Below are 9,940 nucleotides of genomic sequence, written 5' to 3' on the forward strand. Positions count from 1 at the left end.
GTAGCAGTTGGTTTGAACTATCACCCCAGTAAAGTAATACATATTACGAATGACTCTCTCTCTTCCCCTCTAAGTTCGAGCTGGCTGAACTTGACACTTAGGTATTGACTGGTTTAAAAAACCCTCTTTTAAACCAATCAGAATCAAACTTTCGTCAATGTTGTGGTAGAATGGTTTTTAACGTATTCCAAATACCTGTCCTATCCGGGCAAACGTCATCTCTACTACGCCATGTGAATTAAAATATCTGTAAAATTAGGACATAGTATTATGTACGACCATAATACCCTTATTTGAAGCACATATTTGTTTTGTTGATAATGTCATAGCGACTGATTTATGACTACCATTGTCTGCAGTACATTTGACTCCAAGGGCAAATTACCCTGTAGCCATGTCTCCATAACTTAATTGTCATTACGTTTTAGGCGCTAATCCCTGGACTACCATATCACTTCCCTTTAACTACTGCTTTTTATAGTATGGCATTTATTGCCCTAATTGATCATCCCATGAACTGTGTTGGTTAATCACGCCCATATGTCCAATGTCCAAAGCAACGTCGTTGTCTCTTTGTGTGTCCATTGTTGTTCATTACTATATATGTGCTACCATTACACAGTTACTACGGTGTTAGTCAGGCTTGGTATTTCGAGTGCTGGCATAGGGACGACCTCGAGCAGGATGTGCCGCTCGTAGGAAACGCCCTGAGGTGAGCTGGAGCTCCGCTCACCTCTTGTACGCCTAAGCTGGAAGGTCCGCTCATCGCTGTGTTTGTGTTGTCAGAGCAGGTATTCCGCTCATTGTGCAATTGTTGTTTATTGTTTACATGTTGTGCATAAAGCGTTCCGGGACAGTGATGTCGATTTTGTCCTTCTTTCCCACAACAGCTAATTCCCCGTCAACACAAGCGCGTTGACAATAATATCAGTATTACGTATATAGAAACAGTGGCTTTACTTTAACTGCAGCATTGATAATGCCAAGTACAGGGCCAAGGTATCGCGATTCCAAAATGATTAGAAAATAACATACATAACAGTCTTAATTTACAATTTTCTTTTATGCTGAATGATAGAAATATACCGAGGCGATATAAAGGAAATGTCTTGAGTAGTTTACGATAACTCTCAGGCCAAAATTGGTAATCACGCCAAGCTATTGATATAACTAAACTAGTTGAAAAGACAAAGTATATTATATATATATTTATTTACCTATAGTTACATGCATGGCACAAAGATTAACATGAAATAATAACACTAAACTGCAACAATCAAATGACACTAGCAACGATACTAAACCCCCTAAATTACTTACAAACCTTTAAAGCACTAGGCATATATCTAATAAAAACAGACCTACTCGGCCGCATCTAAACAAAAATACAACAAACAAGCTGCCAATAAACCCTCAAAATCTAAACCAGTCCTATAAATACACACGAACTCCATTTAGTCCCCCCTCCACCTTGTGAATGGCATATTTCAAAATTCCAAATTTGTTCTCCAAATTAAGTAAGCAACCCTAAAAGCCCCACCTAGGTTGCCCAACCTTTTCGGACATACCCTTTTCGACCAAACACTAAATGGCCTGGCGGTCTAGTGCGCGAAATACGCATATGTCGCAAAGCGCACGTTCAAATTCCCAATTTGAGTAAGTAAGTAAATGGTGAACACAAGGAAAACCAAGGCCGGAAAACATGTAACTGGGCTTGTCAGCCAGAACTTGGTATATACGCACTATTACTACAAATAATATAATATTCCTGCTGGAATACACCGTTGCCCTTGGCTGCAATTGGCAGAATTTCGTTGATGCAAGACTGCCCTGCCCGTGGCACAATCGGATGTGACGACCTTGGGCGGGGTTGGTTACTCTTGGTCATCCCGACCTTGGCCGATCACGTGTTGACCCATGTTGTTGAAACCGAGCCCATGGCATTGTGATGGTGCTGGGCGCTGCATTGAAAACCCTGGCTACGGCTGATCGGGAGCCCCCTCCCTGCAACCGGACAATGACGTTGTTTCTTTGCACTTCTGTTAATCTTTTCATGTTGTTGAAATGTCACTGTTCGATTGACGCAGATGCCAGGCAATCAAAAACCCTGCACTTGAATACCGGTCATAGTGCTGCTGCACGTGGAGTACGTGCAGCTCCATGGCCCTTTTGTTAAGGCACTCTGCGCGTTTTTTCTGAATCGTACGTGTTCCCCGACTAATGGTTTTCATGTCCTTGTGATCATTTTGATCCGTGACATTTGTCACTGATACTGTAACACATGTTCATTTTGCACTTCTTTGTCCGCTAAGAATGCTTTTATGGCAAAACATATCCGTATTGCGTTTCTTGTTTTGAAGAGTCTAAACAACCTTTTGAAATAGTAAACACAAATAAATGTAATGAATACATTGAAATAAACTTCAGTCTAAATTTCAAAATATGTTCACGCATTCATTAAGGGATTCCCATTTTTTCTACAGCAAGTTAAGAACATACAGGTTAGTCAAGTCATCTTTAAATATTTGCTTACTTATTGCAAAAAACAAAGCTCATAGGCCACATTTCTCAAAGCTTCGTTTAAGTGATCCTAAACTAAACATTGAAACTGGTAGATATACAAAAACACCAACCCCATTGGAACAATGTCTCTGTAAAACATTTGACTTCGTAGAAGATGAGCAACATTATGCACTGTCTTGTATCAAATAAAGACCAAGCAAGAGAATCACAAATAATCGTCAATAATGATAAAGAATTGGGTACACTCTGTAGAAAGTAAAAATGCTTACTAATTTTTAACAACAGTTATCCAGAAACAATTTCCAAGATCTGTTACCATATCTACAATTATAAACAAATTCCTTGTATGTACAACATTACCATAGTTTTGCTCAATTCTCATATTGTTTCCATGTCATTATAATACACTTGTTTTACAATAAAGTTATAATGTACCCCTTTGTATTTTGAATGTTCCTGTGTTTTGCACTTATTGTGCATATATTTTGTAGTTTGTGATAGTGTAATATTGCCACTGTTTCTTCATGGAATGTTACGTAATACATATCTCATCTTTGTATGATAGTTTGTTGTGTGTACAGGGGCACGGTTGGCCCAGTCGCCTAAGGCGCTGCAATTCGCTATGCAGAGTTGTGTCCCTTGGGCACGCCAGAAACCTGTGACATTGTTTTCGAATCACGGTTCGACCCGATTATGTTGTCAGCACTATATCCGTGCTCGTGGGTTTCACCCAAGTGGTGAACGTCTAAGACCTGCATCACTTCGGGCTTTCCTCCCACATCAAGCTGACACGTCGTGATATAAGTGGAATTCTATTCAAAGCAGTGTTAAACCCAACTCACTCACTACTCTTGTGTATGGTTCCGTTTGGTTAACTGGGTTTGTGTTGTGCTTAATTCTGGTTTAAATTGGAAGTATGTTACTATGTTCAACCCAAACATCGTGAATATATCATGCCACCGTATTATGTTTTAGGAAAATAATTGCAAACTACAGACCATTATGTTGATTTCCTATGTATCCAGAAGCAAAGAACTTATGCGGGTGTATAATGTCTGCCGGAAGTTAAAACAACTGTCAATACAATAAACCATGCATAACCGTAAACCGCCGCATGAAACAGTATGAATCATACCTTACATAAAGTGAACTACCTGAACCTGTGCTCAAATGTGCACGATATGCACCATACATGTGATTGTGAAGACAACTAATTATAAATTTCAGTTATCAAACCCGTTGTTGTGTTTATTGAACAAAGTCATGCGTTATAGAAGCCGGGTATTTAATCGTGTTGAACAATAAGTTGCAATAGCCGAATGAAGGGAGAAAGATTGAGTGCGTGTTACATGCTTGACCTGAATTCCTCCCTGGAACCATTTTCGCTGGCTGCCTGAATAACATACGATACATTGCAAAGCTGTTCGGGTAAGGGAGATAGTCACTCACTCTCAGTGATAAAAGCTTGAATAAGATACGATGTACAGCACTGCAAGGTCAGTGCGTGATAAAGCTCTATACTACGCCTACAGCTAAAGGAGATAATCCCTCAATGCGCAATGCGTTTATTTTTACACAATATGGACCGGTTATCTTCAGCGAGGTGAGGTGAAATTGGGTTTAACGTCACGTCCAAGATTATTGCACTTATATAGCGACGTGCATGCACGTGTGTGTGTGGCTGCTTGTACTAGTCCCGACTGATGCCGATTTATAGTGCTAGCCCACTGAGATACCATGCCGCAGTTTAACATGAATACCCCACTCAGACACAGTATACTGACTCCGAGCCGACCAGTCGTTGTTTAAGGCCCTTAATGCCGAGCGACAGACAGGGTAACGAACAAGTACCATCTTTAAACGTCTTTTGGTATGACCCGACCGGGGATCGAACCCCGGACCTTCCGCTCTCCGGGCGGACGCTCTACCACTAGACCACGGCAGACGACTCACCAATCTAAGATGTATTGAAAAAACACACAATTATTTCTCAACCTTATCTAATGTTAATTCAACAATTTATCATATACTTAACAGTGGGATATTCTGCTGATAATCTCTCATTATTATATTGAATAGTTCTGTACATTCTATCAATGTTTATTTGTACAAAGCTGTTTATGTGTGTACAGAAGTGAGACACTAATAGACTATTGTCTGTGTGTCTGTCTACAATGTATACCGTACAATTAAACCGACAGCTAAGTGATTATATACTGAACCACTTAAGAAACGTCACCATGGATAGATATATTGGAAACCTTATTTGTTCAAATACTGTAAACATACTTTGAGACATATTAAAAAGATGAAACTTGGCAAAACTGATTATCAAATTTGAAATTAAAGTGTCAAATGTTCTTAGTGAGTGCGATAGTATTTTGGACAACGAGCAAACCCTTCCCTTTTTATTTTGTGAGTGGCTGATGCTAACGGTACAGCAGGGCATGCTTACCCTTTACCCTTACACCGGGTGTCATCACTGTAATCCATTCACATAATTGTCAGCACTATTTTGCCGTTTATCCTCTATTGAATCTGTTTACCCTTAAACCCTTACACCGGGTGTCATCACTGTAATCCATTCATTTAATTGTCAGCACTATTTTGCCGTTTATCCTCTATTGAATCTGTTTACCCTTTACCCTTACACCGGGTGTCATTACTGTAATCCATTCATATAATTGTCAGCACTATTTTGCCCTTTATCCTCTATTGATTCTGTTTCAGCAGATTGACTATCATCTGGTGCTGACGTGTTATATTTAAAGCAAGAGTTAATGTGTCACAAATATTTTCTCGGGATTTAGGTACACTTTGGTAAGGCCAAAATATTTTAAAATGTTTTTTTAAAACAAACATCCAAACATTATCTGTACCGTTCAGGTCTGATGTTAACGATTAATTTCACCTCTACGGCGTGAATTCAGGAAATGCAACACAGATAATTTACCGTAACTTTGAAATTGCACATGAAAAATAAATTACAAACATTATCAAAATATTACAAGGTTATAAAACAGTCAGCGAAACACTACAAACCAAAGGTCCAAAGCACAACTATGATACCCGTATCAAATACATCTCAGTCGAATAACCATTTCTTGATTGTTTCACTTTTAGACATCATTTTAGGATAATGCTTTAGCGGAAGTAGATGCTGCACCATTGCATGAAAAAACACAAAGACTTGAGTTGGATGTAAGGACACAGGTTTATATACAGAAAAGTACAAGGACTGGAGAACACTCCTGGGCTGGGAAACGCTAAACACGGCTTACTGTCAACCCGAAGGTGCCCGGACAGAACAGCAAACGCGGCTCCGAGGGTACAAACCATACGGAGCCAAATGATGGGACCCCCCCAGAGAAAAGCGCAAAGGGGGTCTGCTGTAGGCTCTACAACCACCATTAAACAATAGGGCCTAGAGGGTATGCCTCAAAGACCCCCAAAACACCAAAATCACTACTCCCAGCCCAAAAGTGTTCCGCGACGCATACACAAACCAATTATCGTGCGATGCATTGTGTAGAATGTGCTAGTCCAGGATCTTCACCTGTTGTGCACATACAAACCCCTGTGACTTGTTCGACGCATGTTTATGCCAGGACAGCTCTTGCCTCGCATATACTGAATTGTCCAAAACTTGTCACAACTACAATTTAAAGGAAAACAAGCAACAGTACAGGTTCCTGATACATACAAATACTTGCAATTAGATTAACTATCAACTGAGGAAATGTTATACAGATATATACGTTTAAAATGAGAAGTAATGGGTGGGATGGGAGGGAAAAACGTGTTACCGATGTGGTTGTGTGGATGAAAAGAGGATGTAGCAGCTACATTCATGATCAGCTGCAACATGGGTTACTTCCCTTTGTTTAGAGCATGTGAAAAACAATTCCTGAATAATACACTGATAGTGTGCCTTGCACTACTAAACCAGGAAGAGTAGCTTCCCTTGCAGTATTAAACCAGGAAGAGAAGCTTCCCTTTGACCGTGGAACACAAATGCAGAGGGAGAAATCCCCTTGAATTGGAATAATGTATGATTACCAAAATAATGCATTTTATTAATTAATAATAAAATTAATTATCAAACATAGCTGTATACTTTCTTTTGCACGTCAGTTTAGTTGACAGAGAAACACTTGCAATACGTTATTTCTTACAACGTCGCCATACCTTACACAGCTAGGATCATTCAGATATTCTTGGACTATCATGAACTATTGCTATGGCATTACTAGTAGATTAGCATCGTGTGCCTGAAAAATAATTAGAAGACGAGTGTTCACAATGAGGTATTGCTCTCTTTTGCTCTTCAGTATTTAAATATACCCGCCATCCATACAGGGGAGACTGCAGTGAAGACACACCCAACCCCCACTCGTGTGGATCCGGGTTAGAATAGGTCTTCAGAAACCCAGCAACAAACAAACAATCTCTCCCCCCCCCCCCCCCCCCCAACCCCCCCCCCCCCACCACCCACCACCCCCACCCCGACCACCACCAAAAGTCTTAATGATATTTTTTTCTTATTTCTTCCAAATCGTCTTTCGAAATCTTGCTCTATGCCTGAAGAAAGGCCTCCTTCTTGTTTGATGCGGACACACCACTTCTCCAGCTTGCTTCAAGGGCAAAATTGATGACTTCAATTTCCTTGGATGTTTCACTTTGTTCCCGGGTAAGGGGAAACTCTTCCTGCTTTGATATCAGTCCCAGGATCTGCATCTGTCTCCAGAGACGACGCAGAGCTGCGTGGAAAGAGACGCATGGACGAATCCGCTCGCGTTGGGAAAAGGCCCGTGTGACGTAATCGACGACTGAATCAACCATATGCTCCAGTTTGAAATCTTCCTGGTATTGAATCACACGCACGTGTCAGGTGATAGCGTCTTTCTGAGTATCGATTTCGATTGGGGAGCTGTAAATAGGAGACATTCCAGGTTATCTTCGGGTATTGGTGCATGTTACAAACGAATAACCGGAAAAGAAGGGCTGCCATTAATTTGTGATAACATAAAAGATGTTCAATGTTTACATATTTGCTTTTTATCCTCCATTGCAATGTGACAATTCTGTGAAACCATCATCGTTTGAAAAAGATGACGGTTTTGTTTTCTTTGCAAAACACATGATAAAAATGTACACATTTCGGGTAAATGAAGTATTTGTCTGAAAAAATATCCTCAACTTAGTAGTTGTACATGTTGGCATATTTGTGTAGGATTCACATTATTACACACACACATTATTAGACATACATATTATTACACATACACTCTTTACCCTGTTAAGAGTGGATCCGGGTTAGAATAGGTCTTCAGAAACCCAGCAACAAACAAACAATCTCTCCCCCCCCCCCCCCCCCCCCAACCCCCCCCCCCCCACCACCCACCACCCCCACCCCGACCACCACCAAAAGTCTTAATGATATTTTTTTCTTATTTCTTCCAAATCGTCTTTCGAAATCTTGCTCTATGCCTGAAGAAAGGCCTCCTTCTTGTTTGATGCGGACACACCACTTCTCCAGCTTGCTTCAAGGGCAAAATTGATGACTTCAATTTCCTTGGATGTTTCACTTTGTTCCCGGGTAAGGGGAAACTCTTCCTGCTTTGATATCAGTCCCAGGATCTGCATCTGTCTCCAGAGACGACGCAGAGCTGCGTGGAAAGAGACGCATGGACGAATCCGCTCGCGTTGGGAAAAGGCCCGTGTGACGTAATCGACGACTGAATCAACCATATGCTCCAGTTTGAAATCTTCCTGGTATTGAATCACACGCACGTGTCAGGTGATAGCGTCTTTCTGAGTATCGATTTCGATTGGGGAGCTGTAAATAGGAGACATTCCAGGTTATCTTCGGGTATTGGTGCATGTTACAAACGAATAACCGGAAAAGAAGGGCTGCCATTAATTTGTGATAACATAAAAGATGTTCAATGTTTACATATTTGCTTTTTATCCTCCATTGCAATGTGACAATTCTGTGAAACCATCATCGTTTGAAAAAGATGACGGTTTTGTTTTCTTTGCAAAACACATGATAAAAATGTACACATTTCGGGTAAATGAAGTATTTGTTTGAAAAAATATCCTTAACTTAGTAGTTGTACATATTGGCATATTTGTGTAGGATTCACATTATTACACACACACATTATTAGACATACATATTATTACACATACACTCTTTACCCTGTTAAGAGTGTTTCCATCAGTGTCTTCGTTCAGTTCTAGAAGTGACTTAAGTCAAGACACTGTAAAACAATACAGTCTTGACGACATCAATGCATGCAATGTTTAACGTTTAACCTGGTCATCAGACATGAGAAATGTGTAGGCCGGAAAAAGAGTAAAAGAAACCGTTATAGCTAATGCACACCATGGTGCAGGACTCGTTATTTCACATTAATATACAAACAGACAGACAAATTTATTCGGTAATTCAGGCCACCGGCCCATAATACAATGGAAATATACTGTATATATATTTGCATGCTAAGTAGATTTAATAATGATTTACCGTTCAACACTGTGTTTCCGTTCGAATGTTCATGACTTGGGAGAGAAATTTACCTAAGCTTTTTGTAATTTGTTCGTTTTCAGCTGACATAAGTCTTATAAAATTCTCAATAGAGGGAGGGGTAACGAGACGCTTGGGAAAAGAGTTTCTTCTTGCTCTAGAATACTGGTCACAAATCATAAGAACATGGAATTCATCTATAACATGGTTATGTCCCTTCGAAAAACAGAAAGTGCAGACACGTTCATTATATGGGATGTTGTTGTGACGCCCCAATTCAACAGCAAGTCTGTAATTATTACACCGGAACATGGCTATAAGTCTACGTTGGTAAGAAGACATATCACAAGTAATATATTATTCCACATTTAGTAATGACTTGAACTGTGAGTAGTAATTTCGTTGATGATGTCAGGGAAAAGTGCCAAATTGAGTGAGGCAGTCGTAAAATCTTCGTTTAAAATCCGACATGAAATGTTGAAAAGTCTACAAAAAGACAATAAAACCTTCCATTTCTCTTTGATAAATATTTGTTGACCATAGCTTGTAGGGTAAATATCTGGTCAATAGTGGAATATTTTTTTCTGAAGCCAGCTTGAAATTCAGATATAATATTGTTGTTATCACACCAATGTTGAAGTCTTTTGTTAACTACTGTTGTAAGAACTTTACACAATGAATTTATCAAGGAAATGCCTCTGTCATTGTTTGGGTCTGAGAAGCTGCCTGATTTGTGTAGGGGACAAATAATACTCTTGCCCCAGCTACTAGGAAATATACCACTGTCATAAAGTATTATTGAATAGTTTTGTTAATAATGGTGAGATATAGTTCTTAGTTGCTTTAAAGAATTCGTTAACTATGCCATCTGGGCCAGGAGATTTG

Source organism: Haliotis rufescens, unplaced genomic scaffold (assembly GCF_023055435.1).
Source record: "Haliotis rufescens isolate VD_foot unplaced genomic scaffold, xgHalRufe1.0.p SCAF_4, whole genome shotgun sequence".
In the NCBI taxonomy this organism is placed as follows: domain Eukaryota; kingdom Metazoa; phylum Mollusca; class Gastropoda; order Lepetellida; family Haliotidae; genus Haliotis; species Haliotis rufescens.